Below are 19,082 nucleotides of genomic sequence, written 5' to 3' on the forward strand. Positions count from 1 at the left end.
AGTGTAATAGAGGATGTTACCTTCCCTCTATATCCATTGTAAGATGCCTGCCATTAGTAAAATGTAGTGCCAGAAACATTTTGGTTATAAAGTTTATGACAGGCAATTGGTGACTTTGTGAAACCTTGCATACATTAGATGGTAAAAGCTGGGTATTCCAATAAGTACATTATTTCAGGTTGATTCTAGAAGGATTACCACAGTAAGCTGTAGCTCCATATTTTAAATCTAGGCACAGTTTAAGAATCTCCTCAGAAGCATGACTCTCTTTTCTTTCCTTTTTTAAAACGGTTTCTCAGCCACTTAATATCTTCCCCTTTCTCCTTTTCTCTGTGTGCTGTCTATGCTGCACAACAGAGTTGGGGTGTTGTTGCCCCTATGATAGGCGTCCTCAAGGAAACGTCCTTCTGTCACTCTTTTAAATGTTATTATTGGCAGTAATAACATTGGCAACGTTGCCTTTCCCCCAAACATCAAAATCTTTAGAATGCCTGGGCTCAATGATGTGATTTTCATTTACACAACACCTTCAAATTACTTTATTTGAACTGGTTCTTAGTCTTCTATTTGAAATACTGTCTTTGCTTGTTTTCTTGTGTCCTTCTCTGCACCCTGACTACTCTTCCTTGAGGATAGTTTGCGTTGTTTCAGCTCCACTTCCTCTGCTTCCATCACGTGCTTGCCCATGTCAGAAATGCCAGATTCAAACTGACTTAATTCTTATCCTTTCATTCTTCATGGAGAAGCGAGATCTGATAGGTGGCAGTGAGGATAGGGTGGAAACACATTTTATAGACATGATTTTAAAAAAGCTACTTTTCATAGCAACCCATTCCTTAAGCATTCAAAAATTTCAGAGAAAGCATTTCTCTGATAAAGGAGTCTCCCAATTGTGGAAGCAGGAGTATAGTCCTCAATAAAATTCCCTTAAGATTTGCTCACTTGAGCAGTTTCACAATGATGAAATTTCACTTTGCTTTAAATTAATTTTTATTCACTTGATTTGATTTTTACAAAATAAAAGTCCTAAAATTAAGCAGATTAAAGACCTATGTTATTTTCAAAATATATTAAATATACTCATCTTTCTATAAAGTGCAATATTCACTGTAAGTCACTTGCCCAAAATATCTATAGTTTCATTCAGTGAATAATGATTTTAAAACTAAATAAATTAGTGTTGTTACAACAAAAAATAGATTTTTTTCAATTTTTCATTCTTTGGAAATACTTTCAAAGATGTTCTTGGGATAGAATGAAATAATGAAATAAGTAAAATGAAGTACGATGTATATGTATGTGAAAATTAAGTATGAGAATATTTTTCTCTTTTGATGTTCAAGAACATATTTTAAATTATGTTGATAAAAGACTTTAGAGAAACATAAATTATTTGAAATTGTTGCTTCTTGTGTATTTTGATACTTCAAATCGTGTGGCATGTTTTTTCCCTTGCATCTAATGTAATACATGCAATGTTTGTAATGTATTGTGGCCTAGAGTTTAATTGGTATCAGAAAGTCTGCATTTGTAATTCACCTGTAATTATGTTGCCCAAAGAGAAGATTAATGAACATTCTCAATGAATTTTTAAATTTATTTTAACTTGTTATGAAGAATCCCTTTGAAGGATGGAAAGATGAAATTTAGGGTACTAAAGTAGCTAGAACCATTTTTTTCAACTATTTCAATATTATAGTGTTGGGGTATGAGTAGCAACAACATGAGACTTAGGAATTGTAGGAGAAAGGTATTGTTGAGCCCAAAGGTCAAGGAAAATGGATTGGTTAACACACAGAATAAGCAAGTATTTAGCAACTTGACTAGGATCATTAGTTGTACAAGGGTAAACATTTTACAGCTGGAAATGTTGCAGTGAATAAGGTGGAATCCTGATGCTAGGGAAAGATTAGTTTATGACCCTATGAAAATTAGTTTATGACCCTATGAAATGTATCACAGAGGTCATAACTAAGAATGTTAGAAGCACTGATTGCTATGTTTTCTGAAATATTCCTAGAATTAGTGCCTTTGTTGTTGTTTGTGAACGTATTTTAATGTAAGATGACATTTTTTTACAGACACATGGTAAAGCTATAATGGAATCATGTGTTCTACAATCCAAATAAATGGAAGTATGAAATAATCAAAATTTCCATAATCAGGAGCCATCAGAATATCCAAGTTTAAACAGCTTTTAAGTAACTCATGTTAGAGAGGGGGTAAATTCAAACAAGGAAACAAAAATAAGTTTCATTGGAAGAAAATAAAGGCAAGTGGAGTTAGGGGTAGAGGAGAAAGTGGAAAAGATTGTGATGGCTTCAGGAAAAGTAGGAAGAAGAGTAATGTTATGGCAGTAATTTATTAATCATACCACAGGCTATCTTACCACATTTGCAAAAGAGCCAAAGTACAGAATGAAAAGAGAAGAGCATATGAAAGCTGTCCTAACTCTGAGAGAAAATTATTCATGTAATCATGAAGTTGAAAATTTTGAAAATCAAATGATAAGGTTAATAGTGCAGAAAGACTTTGAAGTTATAACTGCTCAAATTTTAGCAAGTTTTTACTCAAGTAACATTTAGAATAATAAAATCATGTGCCCCACATAGAGCACAAAGGCCACATGTAACATCAGTGCTGTTTCACGAAACATTTGGAAGGCATTCTGAGACTCAGTATTCATCAAGAGGTCAGTGGTATTGTACACACGTGCAATGTATTGAGTTGTATGCATCTTCACAGGTATAAAGGATGGGATAGGTTTAAATTTCTCTTTTGCCCCTTACTATATGGTGAAGTTTTTTAACTTTGCTGCCACTCAGTTCCTTTTTTAAACCAAGAATAGGAAACAACCCTACTTACTTGATAGTGTTCTTCTGAGAATTTAAAGACTTAATGTTCATAAAGTGCTTAATACAGTACTTGGAAGCCAATAAGTATCATTATTATTATTACCTTGACTACTATCACTAGAATGACTTTGACATACAAAGCTTTACTAGCTTTTGATATTACTAAAAACAGATATGTATGCAGTGAAAAAGACCAGCTGGATAGGAAACTGCAGAAATATTCCACAACATTAGAAATAATCACTGAAAATGACCTAGTTTCTACAAGATTTTAAAATGTTTTCTTTTTCTTTTTTTTTTCTGCTGATGTATACCCACCTCTACCTCCAAGTATAGGAGAATCGAGTGCCATTAGTTTAAATCAGATTAGAGAGAAATGATATAGTTCATAATTCCTCATTGTAACTATCATTATGAAACTAGGGGATATTTCGGGCTATTTGTGGAATTCATTTTGAATATTTACTCTGCGCTCTATTGGAGGGAAAGATAGGAATAGTGAGAATTAGTTGCCTTGCTTCTTGCCAGATTTTTGAGTTTAGAGGCCTTGCTATGTTGGAGGGTGGCTTTCGCCCTGCAGCCCCTGAGAGCAGAGGTATAGAGGAGCTTTAAGGATATTTTCACAAACTAAGGAGGAATAGTTTAAGTATGTCTCAAGGCACATGAAAAGAGAAATGAAAAACCTTAAATGTGACCATTTTTTAAAAAACAGTTTTATTTTGCTCAGACTCCATGAGAAAGTGCCTGTGTGCAGAAACCTTACAAAAGGTTTCTGTGGTAGCTCTGCATTCCTTGGGGTGAGAGAGGGACAGGAAGAAGAGGGAGAGATGCGCTCAGCTACCAAACCAAAGACATCAAAACTCTAAGGAATCATCATAAGGAAGCCAAGTAAAATGTATAGGGCCAGAGAAGGTAATTTCTTTATTCCTGAATTCACGACAAAAAGGAAGGATCACCACCTCATATTGGAACCACCATGTAAGAGGGATTGGAGGTGGGGCCCGGCTTGCGGCCCACAGTGATCAGCAATCCTGGGTTGTGCTGAAGCCTTGGTCTCAGAGAGGCCCTGATAGAGTCCTGAGTAATGGAAACTTTACTCTGGGAATCTGAATGGGGGAGCAGGTTGACAGGGTCAGGCAGATGCTTTCTAAGGTTCTGTTCTCTGGTGAGTGCCTGGCTGCTTGAAAACTCAGAAAAGGAGTGGTAAATAAGACAGGATCTTCTGTGTGGAAGGCACATCAGAGTTCTGGAAGGGAGTGCTAGAACAGAACCTTGGAACATGGGGCTGCAGCTGAGAAATAGACTGAGCAGAGAGGTTGGGCATGTTTTTGTTGGGAATATAAAGTACATGTACCATCCTTATAGAGACAGAGGGGAAAAGTTGTGAGTAATCCACACCTAACCAGTTTGAGTGGAACATGCTAAGGGAAGCAAGGCTGATGCCACACTTGTTTACAATTTCTTACCTAATTCAAGATTAATTTGGGAATTGGGATAGGCTGGGGTGGGAATTTCATGTATCTTTACAGATTCTGAGTTAAACAACCTAGTCTTCAGATTCCTGGTGAGAGTGTACCCTGGGAAACAGAATATTGCTTACATGTATTGGTGCTGCAGTTCAATTAAAATAAGCACTTAGAAAATGTAAACACAGAATAGTTAGCAATGTTACACATTTACTGTTTATTTATAACATAAGGTAATTCAGAGAGTCTTACATGAATTATTTACTATTCCATTATTTTAGGGATTATGTTTTTCTTTCCTATAATGAAAGAATTTATAGGAACATGTTACCCTATTACATTAAGGTATTTTATTACAAAGCCATCATAGATTTTATTCCCTTTGAGCAGAGTTTTAATCAGACATTGCTTTAACCTTTTTGTCTGCCATTGTATCTTATGGGTCATTACCAGAGAAAGCACATAGACAGGGATGGCCAACCATGTAGGAAATGCATTATTTTTAATATTCTTGTGACATAGATATATAAACTTTAATGTTGCATATACCTGGAAAACTGTCCAAAATAAACCTTAAATGAGAGCTTAGAGATCATTATAAATAGCTTTGTGCAGCAGTTCAGCAAATATCGACATTCAGAATATCAGCTTTAAAATTGTGAGCAGCTATAGGGACCCAGGACCAGAAATTATGAGGCGGATGATACAACAGGGCTGGAGGTGGGAGCAGAGAACATTAAGAAGAGAATACGAAGCCTGTGGTCAAAGTAGTAAGGGTTCCAGAGCTTGGTCTGAGCAATCCCAAATGAGAGCTGATGCAGATACTTGGGCAAATCAGATAGGGCAGACAATTAAGTCTAGTTCTGAAGAGATACTTGCTCTAAAGTTAGCATTTTGAGCAGATGCCACACTAAAGGGCATTCAGTCAGTGGGAAAACTAAGGATATAATTTGCAACTGTCGAGAGCCAGTTGCAACCCTAGAGTAAAGAGGTGGTTTGCTGGAGCCCAGAGATAGTCAGTGATGGCCTGTCCAGGGGGAGCTGGGATCACAGATGCAAGAGATACAGCTGCCTCTAAAAAGAGCAATGGGGAGAAAAGGCCTGGCTTCTCCTCACTTCCCCATCTCCTAGTGGTATTTTTCTGGTGGTAGCTGAGACTAGCCCTAAGTCAGCTGATAGGCAACCTTGGAAATGTAGCCTACAGGGGATATCCTCTGAGATACATAGCAGATACATGAATAGTGAGGACTGTATCTATGGGCAATTAGCTCAGGGCTGGCAAATAGCTATTTATTCTTTCCTCATTTCCATCTCTGAATCCCCAACTAAGTAAGTGGTCATCCACACTTAATCTGACAGGAGAAGGTTTTGGAGACTGGAAGAGGTGCTCAGCAGCCTCACCAGGTAAAAGTGTGGTAAACGTTACCTCTTATAACCCCTAATAACTATCATGCCTCCTTAAGTATCGTGTGATTTCTTTTTTTAAATTTATTTATTTCATTGTTGTTCAAGTACAGTTTTCTGTCTTTTACTCCCATCCCAGCCCACCAGCCCCGTGCTCCCCACCTCCCTCCCATTTCCACCCCCCTTAGTTGTTGTTCATGTGTCCTTTATACTAGTTCCTGCAAACCCTTTCTCTTGTGATTTCTTAGAACAAGTACTTTACCAACGTGAGAGTCTTGACCTAAGAGTGTTTCTCATCAGTTTTCAGTCGAATGTGTGCACTTCTTTCCTGCTGTATGTTGATGCCGCTTTTTCATTTGTTTGTCATGTGGCGGAGCCAGTGCTGGACAGCAGGTGCATGGCGGGAATGGGGAGTCAGGCTGGCCGCCTGCCTTCCTCAAGTCTCCTCAATTGTACTCTTCTGCTGCCAAGTAGGTTCAGTAAACTGAAAAGTAACTCTAACTTTTCTTTCTTTTCACTCACCCATTTAGTTATTTCATCTTTGTTCTCTTTTGAGCCCTCTCCCTTTTTGATCCAGCTCTACAGAGCTATTTACATAGGCTCTGATTATTGGTTAGCAGTTTAGCATTTATTCATGTATTCTGTACTATTTATGGAACCCAAACTGTGTGCCCCACACTGACCTCCGTGCTGAACTTAAAAACAAAAATTAAAGTATTTGCGTTCATCGATCTTGGTGGGCTTTTATTTCTTTAATAGCTGTGGAAATATTTATTGGTTGGGAATCTTGTGATTTATCATCTTTGGATATAAATTCCTCCAAATGTGGGTAATCTGTCTTATTTGACTACTTAACTTGTTTAGTATTTAATTTTCTGAATGTAAGAAGAAGCTATGATAACTTGTCCTCTTAATGTTAATTAGTTATAACTAAATTGCAGTGACTACCTTCAAATCTTTAACCAGATAGACATCAGTTGTTTTGAATTAACAAACTATGATTACCTATCTCTAGCTATGATTTTTAAAAATCTGTTAGGCTTTGAATATAAATTAATGTAAATTGACTGGATTTTAGTAGCTAAAATGCATAGATTATTATTGGGTAATCAAAGAATCCCAAAGTTGGTATTCTATATAACAAAAAATTTCATTTATAGTTTAAAGATTCCTCTATAAATATGTTGATAATCTGGGACCTTTAAACAAACTTCAAGTGGTTGAGGTAATGGTGGGGAATTATTCTCATCCTCTATTTCAAGTTTTTAAAATATAATTTTATATTAAAAGATAATATCATTTGATTATGAATATCATGCATTAATTTGCTCTATTAACTTACTTTATAAATGAGTTATTAAGTTATTAAGTTATTAATAACTCATTTATAAAGTAAGTAATTTGCTTGTCTTATCTTTGTTTTCCTTAGCCAGTTGTCTTCTAATGAATTCTCTTGGGCACCTAAGTTCCTAAAACAATGTGATATGGAACATGGTATGGGGTGGGCTTAGAAATGGGTCCAATTATATGTGTATTAAATACATCTGTATATAGACTTAGGATTAAGAAAAAATATGAGCTACCATGAATATGAATTTGATATGTCTAATGTTCAAACAGTGCATCAGTAGTTATCTAGTTTTTGGTGATAAACTACTGAATAAATTGTATATGGGCTTACTTCAAATATTTTATAATCTGGTGAGTCTGTGTTTGTGTTGTGTTAAACATGAAGTACCTAGAAGAGATGAGTTGAATGACTTATAGATTAATCACCTGTCTGTTTAAACTCTGTCTCTCCTATTGAGACAAAAAGGGGATTAAAGTCTTTGTAACTGACATTTCCCTTCAGTGAGTAATAGCAAAAGATTAGGCCATGTCCTCAGTGCAGCTTCTGAATAGGTAACCAATCTGAAATTCAGAAACAACTGTTTTTCTTAATTCTCTCCACAGGATACACGCTTCAGTTTATAGATATTATTTTTGTTTGCCTTTGTATGCCAGAGAAGAAAGTCATTTTGGATATGAAGTTTGCTATAAATTTTTAAATGTATTTTATTGATTATGCTATTACAGTTGTCCCACTTTTTTCTCCCCTTCGTTTTCCTCTCTGCCCTGTACCCTCATCCCACTATCATTTCCCTCCCTTACTTCATATCCATGGGTCATACATATAAGTTTTTTGGCTTCTACACTTCTCATACTATTCTTAACCTCCTCCTATTTTGTACCTACCATTTATGCTTCTTATTCCCTGTCCCTTTTCCCCCATCTGATAACCACCCCCCAATAATCCTACATGTGATCTCTGTTTCTGTGAATCTGTTCCTATTCTAGCTGTTTGCTTAGTTCATTTTTTTTAGGCTCAGTTGTTGATACTTGTGAGTTTGTTGTCATTTTACTGTTCTTATTTTTAATCTTCTTTTTCTTAGGTAAGTCCCTTTATAATAAGGGCTTGGTGATGATGAACTTCATTATCTTGACCTTATCTGGGAAGCACTTTATCTGCCCTTCCATTCTAAATGACAGCTTTACTGGATAGAGTAATCTTGGATGTAGGTCTTTGCCTTTCATGACTTTGAATACTTCTTCCCAGCTCCTTCTTGCCCACAAAGTTTCTTTTGAGAAATCAGCTCATAGTCTTATGGGAACTCCGTTGGAGGTAACTGTCTCCTTTTCTCTTGCAGCTTTTAAGATTCTCTCCTTATCTTTAATCTTGGCTAATGTAATTATGATGTGCCTTGGGGTGTGCTTCCTTGGGTCTACCTTCTCTGGGACTCTCTGAGCTTCCTGGATTTCCTGGAAGTCAATTTTCCTTGTGAGATGGGGGAAGTTCTCCTTCATTATGTTTTCAAATAAGTTTTCAATTTCTTGTTTTTCCTTTTCTCCTTCAGGCACCACTAAGATTTGATGTTGAAACATTTAAAGTTGTCCTGGAGGTTCCTAAGTCTAGTGATCTTATTACTAGTTTGCTTCTTGATGCTATACTGTTGTGCCCACTCTTAGTAAGTAGAAAACAAAACAAAAGTACTTTTTTTACATCTTTTTAATTATTATTTTCTTTCTTTCATCATTTTAAAATTTATTTAATTATTTTTAAGGAAATCAATTAATTTTTTCTTAAACTTAAATTTGGAAAACTTACAAGGATTTTTTGCATATTTGCCACTACATGTATCATGATCTATGATAAAACACTTCAATTGAATGTTCTCAGGAAAGTCCTATGTCAAGCTTTTATAAAGGGAACTACTTTTAACAAGACTTCTCAGATTGTTTCTAGCATTTTTGCAATATCAATAAAATATTAAATATTTATACATGTAGGACAAACTACCCCATTGTAGAGTGGGGAAAATAATGATTAACTATGATACTTGAAATTTTTAATGTTGGTGATTTCATTCCATAATGTGTTATAGCATTCACTATGTGTTTTCAGTTAGACAATTCATCCAAATATTTCCCAAGTGCTTGTCACCACTCTAATTTTTGTGCAGGTCATGGGTGGCCTTGTGTTTTCAGGAGGTGGGAATATGAAGAGGTTACTGAGTGTGGCTGTAAGGTCAAATATCATTAGTCTCTTCTCTCCATTCTAAAACTGCCGTCATTTAAGTTCTGTTTTTCAGACTAAGTATTCCTATGAATTCTTTTAAATATGATTTTTTCATACTCACATGGAGTTAATAAACTGGCTGAATCCCTCTCTCAGCTGTTCCCTCCATCTGTCCTGACACAAGGACTCCCTCTTTGAGTCATGATTTCTTATTATTGCAGTGTGCATCTTGCTGTGAAAAGGCGGGTACGACCCTCTGGCAGGCTTAACCTGAGAAAGAGTTTAGTGCCATCTGTCTGTCATAGAAGAGCCTTTTAGTTTGGAGTTGAACTCTAAGTAGGTTTGTTATATCCAAAGTATATATAAATTTAGAAATATGTAGGAAGAAACATGACCTATAATGGATTTAAATTTGATGCACTCTAATTAAGTGGTTAATTATAGAAAGAGCAATTCATATTTTCTGGATCTCATTTGCTTGGTGAAAGTCAAATCAATGTCTCTAATTCCTAATATCTGCCATTTGTGGAATTCTAAATTTCCATCTGTTCATGATGATGTAGTCTTTCAGCAGCAAAATGTGAGCAATTTACTAATTGCCTTCCTGAGAAAATACAACTTAGCATTACGTTTCCCATGCCCAGTGCCTCAGCTGTTAAAGATATCTTTTTGAATCACATAGGGATTGCTTTGATGCCATGTAGCATGTTGGTGGGAGCTTGTCAAAATGTTTGTTGTACATAGATTTAGCCACCTGCTTTTGGTGGCTGCTCTCCCTCCTTGACTTATAAGAATATGTACTTGACTGAAACACTTATTTATTTCTAATTTTAGCAAAGTATTCTGCTGAAATAAAAACACTCTTTTTGATTTCAAAGCATTAGGATATTCAGAATCCATTGAATATACAAAGTTATTGAGTGTCTAAGCTGGACCAGTGGCATGGTTCATTTTCAGGAGGTGGCTGTTTTGCTGACAGGTGGAATCTGTGTTCAGATTTTTCTTTTCTCATATTACCTTGTGTTCTTTTGATGGTGATTACTGTTAATTTCTTGAATAGTCCAGTAAAAAAGAAGTCTTTTTTAATTTTAATTTTTATTTAATTCTTATTCAAGTACAGTTTTCTGTCTTATATTCCCAGCCCTGCCCGCCCCCCGCCCAGTGCTCCCCACCTCCCTCCCGTTTCTGCCCCCCCACCTTAGTTATTGTCCATGTGTCCTTTATACTTGTTCATGTGAGTCCATCCCCTTTTCTCCTATGATTCTCTCCCCTCTCCCCTCTGGACCCTGTCAGCCTGTTCCGTATTTGAGTGTCATTGGTCATATTTTGCTTGCTTGTTTGTTTTGTTGTTTAGATCCCTGTTAACGGTGATATCATATGGTAGAAGTCTTTTAAAAAGGTGAGAATGGAACAAAAATTATTTTTCTAGAACATTCTATATCTGGTGCTCTCTGAAAGGCTGAGTTATAATGTCCTGTTGGATTCTTCCAAATGTATGATTTTTTTCTCTCCTAATTATCCTCTTAGGTATTGTGAGATCCACTTACTTAATTCAAGGAAATAGGAACTTATAAGAATATATTTTATTTTCATAGTATTTTCATCCCAGGAAGAAAGAGATTATGTAATTGTGATATCTGTCTAGGATGGCACAAAGCAGTGTGATCTACATACTGTGGAAGAAAAGACACAAATAATGCTTTCATTTTGTAGGGCTGTTCCTAAGGGATAAGCAAAGCAGTCAATGTTGGAACTGGTACAGTGTTCTGTCAATAAAAAAACTACCACATTTTATAGTAACAGAAATAGTAAAAAGAGGGGGAAAGATTAGAAGTAGGTCAGAAAAGAAAATCTGTTATTTCTGTTAACCTTGAGATAAAAAGAGGTCATAAAAATGGCTGATCTCTAGGAAATACAATTTATTTAGTAATTTGCATTCCTGCTTTGTTTGCCTATCTGCATTGCTGCTAAAACAATCAAATTATACTGTTCCATTCCTACAATTTTTTGCCTGTCATGAAAGAATCACCTCTAAACTCATATGTATATTATTTCAAGGACAGATCTAAATCACTCTCATCTATCCTCCTATCATTTCAAGTGTTTTCGATATAGAACCTTTATTGACCAAAAACCAAAGTGATACAGCTCTGCAGAGGTGGCAATGTTTTCTGCAAGGCCCATGTGTTAATTATTATACATAAACCTTGTAATTTAAAAGCCACCTTTGCTCTATTCCCAACACTAATACTTATATGGTAGGTGGCCCTGTTTAAATTTCTAAATCTGCTCTGGATTGCTACTTAAAATGTTTTTCTTTGCTTTATCTCTACGAGATTCACCGAGGTTAAATTATGTGAGAGGCTATTAGTAGTATATTTTTCTTTTTTTTAAATCCCAAAATACACTCTTGCCCATCCTATACAATTATTGTGTCCATGTGCTAGGCTGAGCACTGTACCAGAGTAAAGATACACAATTGAGGGAGGCATTTCCCAGCCCATCAGAGCTCACAATCCAGAACAAAGCTCTTTTACTCTGGGATTCATTAACTCCTAGAGGTTCCTCAGATGGGACTCTTAGGGCTATGAAAAATATCCTGCACTTAGATACCTATAAGTATGTATTGCATCTTCCTAGGGATATAGTTCATGGACTATGTGAGATTTTTGAAAGTTTTACCTCCAAATTTAATTTCAAATATTTTGCAAAGCACTCTTCTGGTAGAAAAGGTTTTAGATGATGGGGCTATAAAAATATGGATAATGTACTGGTAGAGTTGACTGTTAGTTATAGACATAACCAAGAGCTTTAATGTACTTAGAAAATGTCAGCTTATTTCTTTGAGGTAGTTTTTAATTTGTATGAAAAGATCCCTGCATCTGTAAAGTTACTACTTTTTAATGATACAGAGTGAAGTGACATAAACATAAAGCACTATGCTTTCAATTTTTATTATTCTAATTTAAAAAATTTGTTGAAAGTATGAAAAATTTCTATGGTTCTCTGCAAGCTAAAAATGACATTTCTTCAAGAAATAGAAATTAACAGCTAGTGCCTACTTTTCACAGAGCAAGCTCCTTTCTCCTATTTTGATGCTTTGGAGAGTTCATTTGGCAGGCTGGTTTGCAGCTTTGTGGGGGATAGTTCTACAATGAATAACAGACTTTATGCAAATAACTGGCCCGACTTTCTTCAAACCTTGCTTCCACTTTGTTTCTCCTTATTAAGCACTTCCTTTGCACTATCCATTTTTCTTTGTCATGTCTGCTTCCAAAGATTTTTGTTTGTTCTATTGTCTATTTTCTAAGAAGGTTTTTATGTTACATTTGAACCTAAAAGTGAAACAATCAAATGAACAGCAAAAACACATAAAAGCCTTAACTTTCTTCACTATGAGGGGGAAATCTTGGGTTAAATTAATCAGTCATCTATTTCACAAGTCATGCTTAGAGTTGGGGAAGCAAGCTCTCAAAGTTAGGGGGCAAACTAAGAGTTGTCACATTCTAGGAGAGATGGGAAACTCATTGGAAAGTATAATCCTTAATGGTGTTGAAAATGAATATGCACGGTCTTTGTGTGGTCATGTGAAAACAGAGTCTTTAAACCTACATGATGTTTTTTTGTTTAGATTTATTTAATTATTCTTCAAGTACAGTTTTCTGTCTTATATTCCCAGCCGTGTCCACTCCACCCCCAATGCTCCCCACCTCCCTCCCATTTCCACCCCCACCTTATTTATTGTCCATGTGTCCTTTATACGTGTTTCTGTGAATCCTTCCCCTTTTCCCCTGTGATTTTCTCCCTTCTCTCCTCTGGTCCCTGTCAGACTGTTCTGTATTTCACTGTCTTTGGTCATATTTTGCTTGCTTGTTTGTTTTGTTGTTTAGGTTCCTGATAAAGGTGAGATCATATGTATTTGTCTTTCATTGCCTGGCTTATTTCACTCAGCATAATGCTTTCCAGTTCCATTTGTGATGTTGCAAAGGGTAGGAGCTCCTTTCTTTCAGCTGCATAGAATTCCATTGTGCAAACGTACCATAGTTTTTGGATCCATTCATTTACCGATGGGCATCTAGGTTGCTTCCAACTCTTGGCTATTGTAAATTTTGCTGCAATGAACATTGGTGTGCATAGGTTCTTTTGGATTGGTGTTTCAGGGTTCTTAGGATATACTCCTAATAGTGGAATTACTGAGTCAAAAGGCATGTTCATTTTTAGTTTTCTTAGAAAATTTCATACTGTTTTCAATAGTGGTTGTACCAGTCTGCAATCCTACCAACAGTGAACTAGGGTCCCCTTTCCCCCATAACCTCTCCAGCACTTGTTTGCTTCTTTGTTTATGATAGCCATTCTGACTGGTGTAAAGTGGTATCTCATTGTGGTTTTAATTTGCATCTCTCTGATAGCTAACAGTATTGAGCATCTTTTCATGTGTCTCTGTATTCTCTGTATGTCCTCCTCCTTGGAGAAGTGTCTGTTCAAGTCCTTTGCCCATTTTTTAATTGGGTTGCTTGTCTTCTTAGAGTGGAGTTGTATGAGTTCTTTGTATATTTTGGAGATTAAAACTTTGTCTGAGGTATCATTGGCAAATATGTTTTCCCATACAGTTGCTTTTCTTTTTTTTTTAAATATATTTTATTGATTATACCATTACAGTTTTTCTATTCCCCCCCTTCATTCCCCTCCACCCGCACACTCCCTCCCCCACCCTTCTCCCCCCTTAGTTTATAACCACGTGTCTCAAGTTCTTTAGGTTCTATATTTCCCCCACTATTCTCACCCTCCCCCCTATCTATTTTCTACCTACCATTTTATCTTAATACTGTTTTCCTTAGCCATGCAGAAACTTTTAATTTTGATGAGATCCCATTTGTTTATTCTTTCCTTTATGTCCCTTGATCTAGGGGACATATCAGTAAAAATATTGCTGTGTGGAATATCTGAGATTTTCCTGCCAATGTTCTCCTCTAGGACTTTAATGGTGTCATGGCTTATATTTAAGTCTTTTATCCACCCTGAATTTATTTTGGTGTATGGTGTAAGTTGGTGCTTGAGTTTCATTTTTTTTTTTTTTTTTGCATGTAGCTGTCCAGTTCTCCGTTGGGAGGAGAACCATTTGTTGAAAAGGCTATCTTTACTCCATTTTATTTTACTGCCTCCTTTATCGAATATTAATTGACTGTAGAGAGTTGGGTTTATCTGGGCTCTCTGTTCTGTTCCATTGGTCTATGTCCCTGTTTTTATGCCAGCACCAGGCTGTTTTGATTACAGTGGCCTTGTAATATAGTTTGATATCAGGTATTGTGATCCCTCCTACTTTGTTCTTCTTTCTCAAAATTGCAGCTGCTATTCGGGGTCTTTTACGGTTCCATATAAATTTTTGAAGTGTTTGTTCTATATCTGTGAAATATGCCATTGGTATTTTAATAGGTATTGTGTTGAATCTGTAAATTGCTTTGGGTAGTATGGATAATTTGATGATGTTAATTCTTACAATCCATGAACACCGTATATGTTTCCATTTATTTGTGTCTTCCTTGATTTCTTTCTTCAGTGTTGTGTAGTTTTCTGCACACAGGTCTTTTACCTCCCTGGTTAGATTTATTCCCAGATATTTTATTTTTGTTTTTGCTATATCGAATGGGATTTTTTTCTTGATTTCTGCTTCTGCTGATTCATTGTTAGTATACAAAAATGCCTTTGATTTCTGGATATTGACTTTGTATCCTACTGTTTTGCCAAATTCATTTCTTAGTTTGAGCAGTTTTTTGGTAGAGTCTATAGGCTTCTCCATGTACACTATCATGTCATCTGCAAACAATGACAGTTTTGTTTCCTCCTTTCCAATTTGAATGCCTTTTATTTGCTTTTCTTGCCTAGTCGCTGAGGCCAAAACTTCCAATACTATATTAAATAGAAGTGGTGAAAGTGGACAACCTTGTCATGTTTCTGATCTTAGTGGAAAAGCTTTTAGTTTTTGCCCATTGAGGAAGATGTTGACTGTAGGTCTCTCATATATGGCCTTTATTATATTGAGGAATGCTCCTTCTATACCCACTTTTCTGAGTGCCTTTATCATAAATGGGTGTTGTACCTTATCAAAAGCTTTTTCTGCGTCTATTGGTATGATCATGTGGTTTTTGTCTTTGCTTTTGTTTATGTGATGTATTACATTTACTGATTTGCGAATATTGAACCATCCTTGCATACCTGGGATGAATCCCACTGGGTTGTGGTGTATGATCTTTTTGATATATTGTTGGATGTATCGATGTATTGTTGGATGTATTGTTGGATGTATTTTTTTGATGTATTGTTGGATGCAACAATACATCTTTTTGATGTATTGTTGGTTTGCCAATATTTTATTGAGGCTTTTAGCATCTGTGTTCATCAGCAATATTGGCCTGAAGTTTTCTTTCTTTGTCGTGTCTCTATCTAGTTTTGGAATTAGGATTATGCTGGTTTCATAGAAAGAGTTTGGGAGTTTTCCATCATTTTTGGTTTTTTGAAGTAGTCTGTGAAGAACAGGGGTTAACTCTTCCTTAAATGCTTTGTAGAATTCTCCTGTGAAACCATTTCGTCCAGGGTTTTTGTGTGACAGGAGTTTTTTTTTTATTACTGCTTCAATTTCATCTGCTGATATTGGTCTGTTCAGGCTTTCTACTTCTTCTTCATTGACTTTTGGAAGATTATATTTTTCTAGAAATTTGTCCATTTCACCTAGGTTTTCAAATTTCTTGGCATACAATTCTTCATAGTAATTTCTTACAATCATTTGTATTTGTGTGGTATCAGTTGTAATCTCTCCTCTTTCATTTCTGATTGTGTTTATTTGTGTCCTCTCTCTTGTTTTCTTGATGACCCTACTTAAAGGCTTGTCTATTTTGTTTATCTTTTCAAAAAACCAGCTCCTGGATTCATTGATCCTTAGAATTGTGCTTTTAGTCTCTATGTCATTTAATTCTGCTCTGATCATAGTCATTTCCTTCCTTCTACTTGCTCTTGTCTGTCCTTGTTGTTGTTCCTTGAGTTATTGCAGGCATAGGGTTAGGTTGTTTGTTTGAAATGTTTCTGTCTTCTTTAGGTAAGCCTGTATTGCTATGGAATTCCCTCTCAGGACTGCCTTTGCTGTGTCCCATAAGTTTTGGGTTGTTGTGAGTTTATTTTCATTTGTTTCCAGAAACTTTTTGATTTCTTTCCTAATTTCATTCTTGACCCATTCATTATTTAATTGCATACCATTCAGTCTCCATGAGTTCAGGTGTTTTGGGGTTTTTCTTTTGGGGTTGGCTTCCAATTTCAGTTCCTTGTGGTCAGAGAAAAATGATTGGTATAATTTCAATTTTCTTGAATTTGTTGAGGCTCATTTTGTGTCCTATCATGTGGTCTGTCTTTGAAGATGTTCCATGTGCATTTGAAAAGAATGTGTATTTAGCTTCTTTGGGATGAAGGGCTCCATATATGTCAGTTAAGTCCATTTCATCTAGGGTATTGTTCAATGCCACAATATCTTTGTTTTGTTTGGTATTTTGTTTGGAAGATCTGTCTATTTTTGACAGTGGGGTGTTAAAATCCCCTACTATAATTGTGTTGCTGTCAGTATCTTTCTGGAGGTCCTCTAAGATTTTGTTTATATATTTGGGTGCTCCTATGTTGGGTGCATATATATTTATGATGTTAATGTCTTCTTGGTGGATTCTTCTCTTGAGTGTTATGAAGTGGCCTTGTGGGTCTCTCTTTATGGCCCTTTTTTTGAAGTCTATTTTGTCCCATATGAGAATTGCTACCCTGGTTTTTTTTCTTGTCTGTTTGTTTGGAAAATTTGTTTCCAGCCTTTCGCTTTTAGTTTGTGATGGTCTTTTGTCCTGAGGTAGGTCTCTTGTAGGCAGCATATGTGTGGGTCATGCTTTCTTATCCATTCAGCTATTCTATGTCTTTTGATTGGAGCATTTAATCCATTTACATTTAAGGTTATTATTGATAGGGACTTATTCATTGCCATTCATGTACCTGTGTTCCTCTCCATCTCTCTCTTTTTCTACCTTTCCTTAGAGCAGTCCTTTTAGTGATTCTCGTAGAGCTGGTTTTGTGGAGGCATATTCTTTTAGACTTCTTTTGTCTTGGAAGCTCTTTATTTGGTCTTCTATCTTGTTTGAGAGCCTTGCTGGGTAATGTAGCCTTGGTTGTAGGCCTCTGTTTCTCATTACTTGGAATATTTCTTGCCATTCTCTTCTTGCTTGGAGTGTTTCCATTGAGAAGTCATTAGCCAACCTTATTGGGACCCCCTTGTATGTTACTTCCTTTTTCTCCATTGATGCCTTTAAGATTCTCTCTTTGTCTTGGAATTTTGCCATTTTAATGATGATGTGTTTTGAAGTGGGCCTGTTTGGGTTCCTCTTTATTGGGACTCTCTGTGATTCCTGGATTTATGTGACTTTTTCTCTCATCAAATTAGGGAAATTTTTCATCATTACTCTTTCAAATAGGTTTTCTATCCCTTGTTCTTCTTCTTCTCCTTCTGTTATTCAGATGTTACTCTATTATTCGGATATTGCTATGCTTCATATTGTGTTGCATTTCTCTTAATCTTTCCTCATTCTTTCTGAGCCTCTTTTTCTTTTCTTGTTCTTTCTGGGAGTTTCTTTCTACTTTGTCCTCCAACTCATTGATCTAATTTTCTGCCTCATTGATCCTGCTTTTTATTCCTTCTACTGTGTCTTCAGTTCAGAAACTGTATTCTTCATTTCTTCTTGGCCTTTGCTGATGGTTTCTATTTCCTTTTTCATGTTGATGTAGTTTGTGGTGAGTTCATTGTAGCTCCCCTGTAGTTTTTGGTAGCTCATTGTGAGCTCTTTGAATTTCCTGATAACTAGTGCTTTGAATTCAATATCTGATAGTTGTTTTGCCTCTATTTCATCTAACATTCTTTCTTAGACTTCCACCTTTTCTTTCATTTGGGGATTGTTTCTTTGTCTTCCCATTGTTTGTGAGACTCTTCTTGTTAGCCTCAGCTTCTTAAATTGATCTGTTCTGAGTCCCTGGGTTCATGGTGTGAACTTCTGTGGTAGGATACCTGTCAAATTCAGTGGTGTCATCTCCTGCAGGTATCTTGGTGTTCTCTGCTTCCACCTACTCCTTTTTTTGTGCATGTGTGATCAGTTGGAGGGGGAGGAAAAATGGTTTATGACAGCAGAAGAGTATTTTATGTTATTTACAGTCACAGCCAGTAGAGAAGAGACAGAATATCTTTAGGGTATATGTAGTGTTAACCGTAATCTTCAACCCAACTTGCTACTTTTAAGAGAGGATGGACAGAAGATAAGTCTCTTGTTGGGAAGGGAAGGTTTGGGAGTTTGTTCTAAAAAGTAGTGAGGTTGCAGGTGGTCAGATTTTGAGGTAAGGTGAAGAATAGTAACTAGGTGTAGTGTGTGAGCAAATAGAGTTAATCACTACAGTAATAGAATTCAGGAACCTGTAAAGTGGGCTAAGATCCCAGAGATGTGTTGTGAAGTATTTACAGTTGTATAGAGCAGCTATTATTTACAATAATATTAGAGCAACAATCATATGACAGACTCTATGTGATCTGTCTGAATAGGGAATATAGAGCTTTCGGTAGTGTGCCAAAGGAAAATAAGTGGCATGAAGTATAGAAAATTAGCAATACACAGTGGAGGATAGAACAGGGGAAACCTGTCAAATAATACAATACAACCAGCCAAGACTAAGAAGCCTATACAGAAAGAGGAGGAATACAAAGATACTATTAAAATATAAAAGAAGTGAAAATAATGA

At 36.1% G+C, this 19,082-nt stretch overlaps 1 protein-coding gene across 6 annotated transcripts in view; it reads left to right on the top strand.

The window, feature by feature from the left end:
• The window catches only part of MAPK10 (mitogen-activated protein kinase 10), a 335,415-nt gene that overhangs the window by 277,549 nt on the left and 38,784 nt on the right, over positions 1 to 19,082 (top strand). The window lies entirely within an intron of this gene.

This window comes from Sturnira hondurensis, unplaced genomic scaffold (assembly GCF_014824575.4).
Source record: "Sturnira hondurensis isolate 20B ecotype Veracruz unplaced genomic scaffold, ASM1482457v3 Scaffold0001721, whole genome shotgun sequence".
NCBI lineage: Eukaryota > Metazoa > Chordata > Mammalia > Chiroptera > Phyllostomidae > Sturnira > Sturnira hondurensis.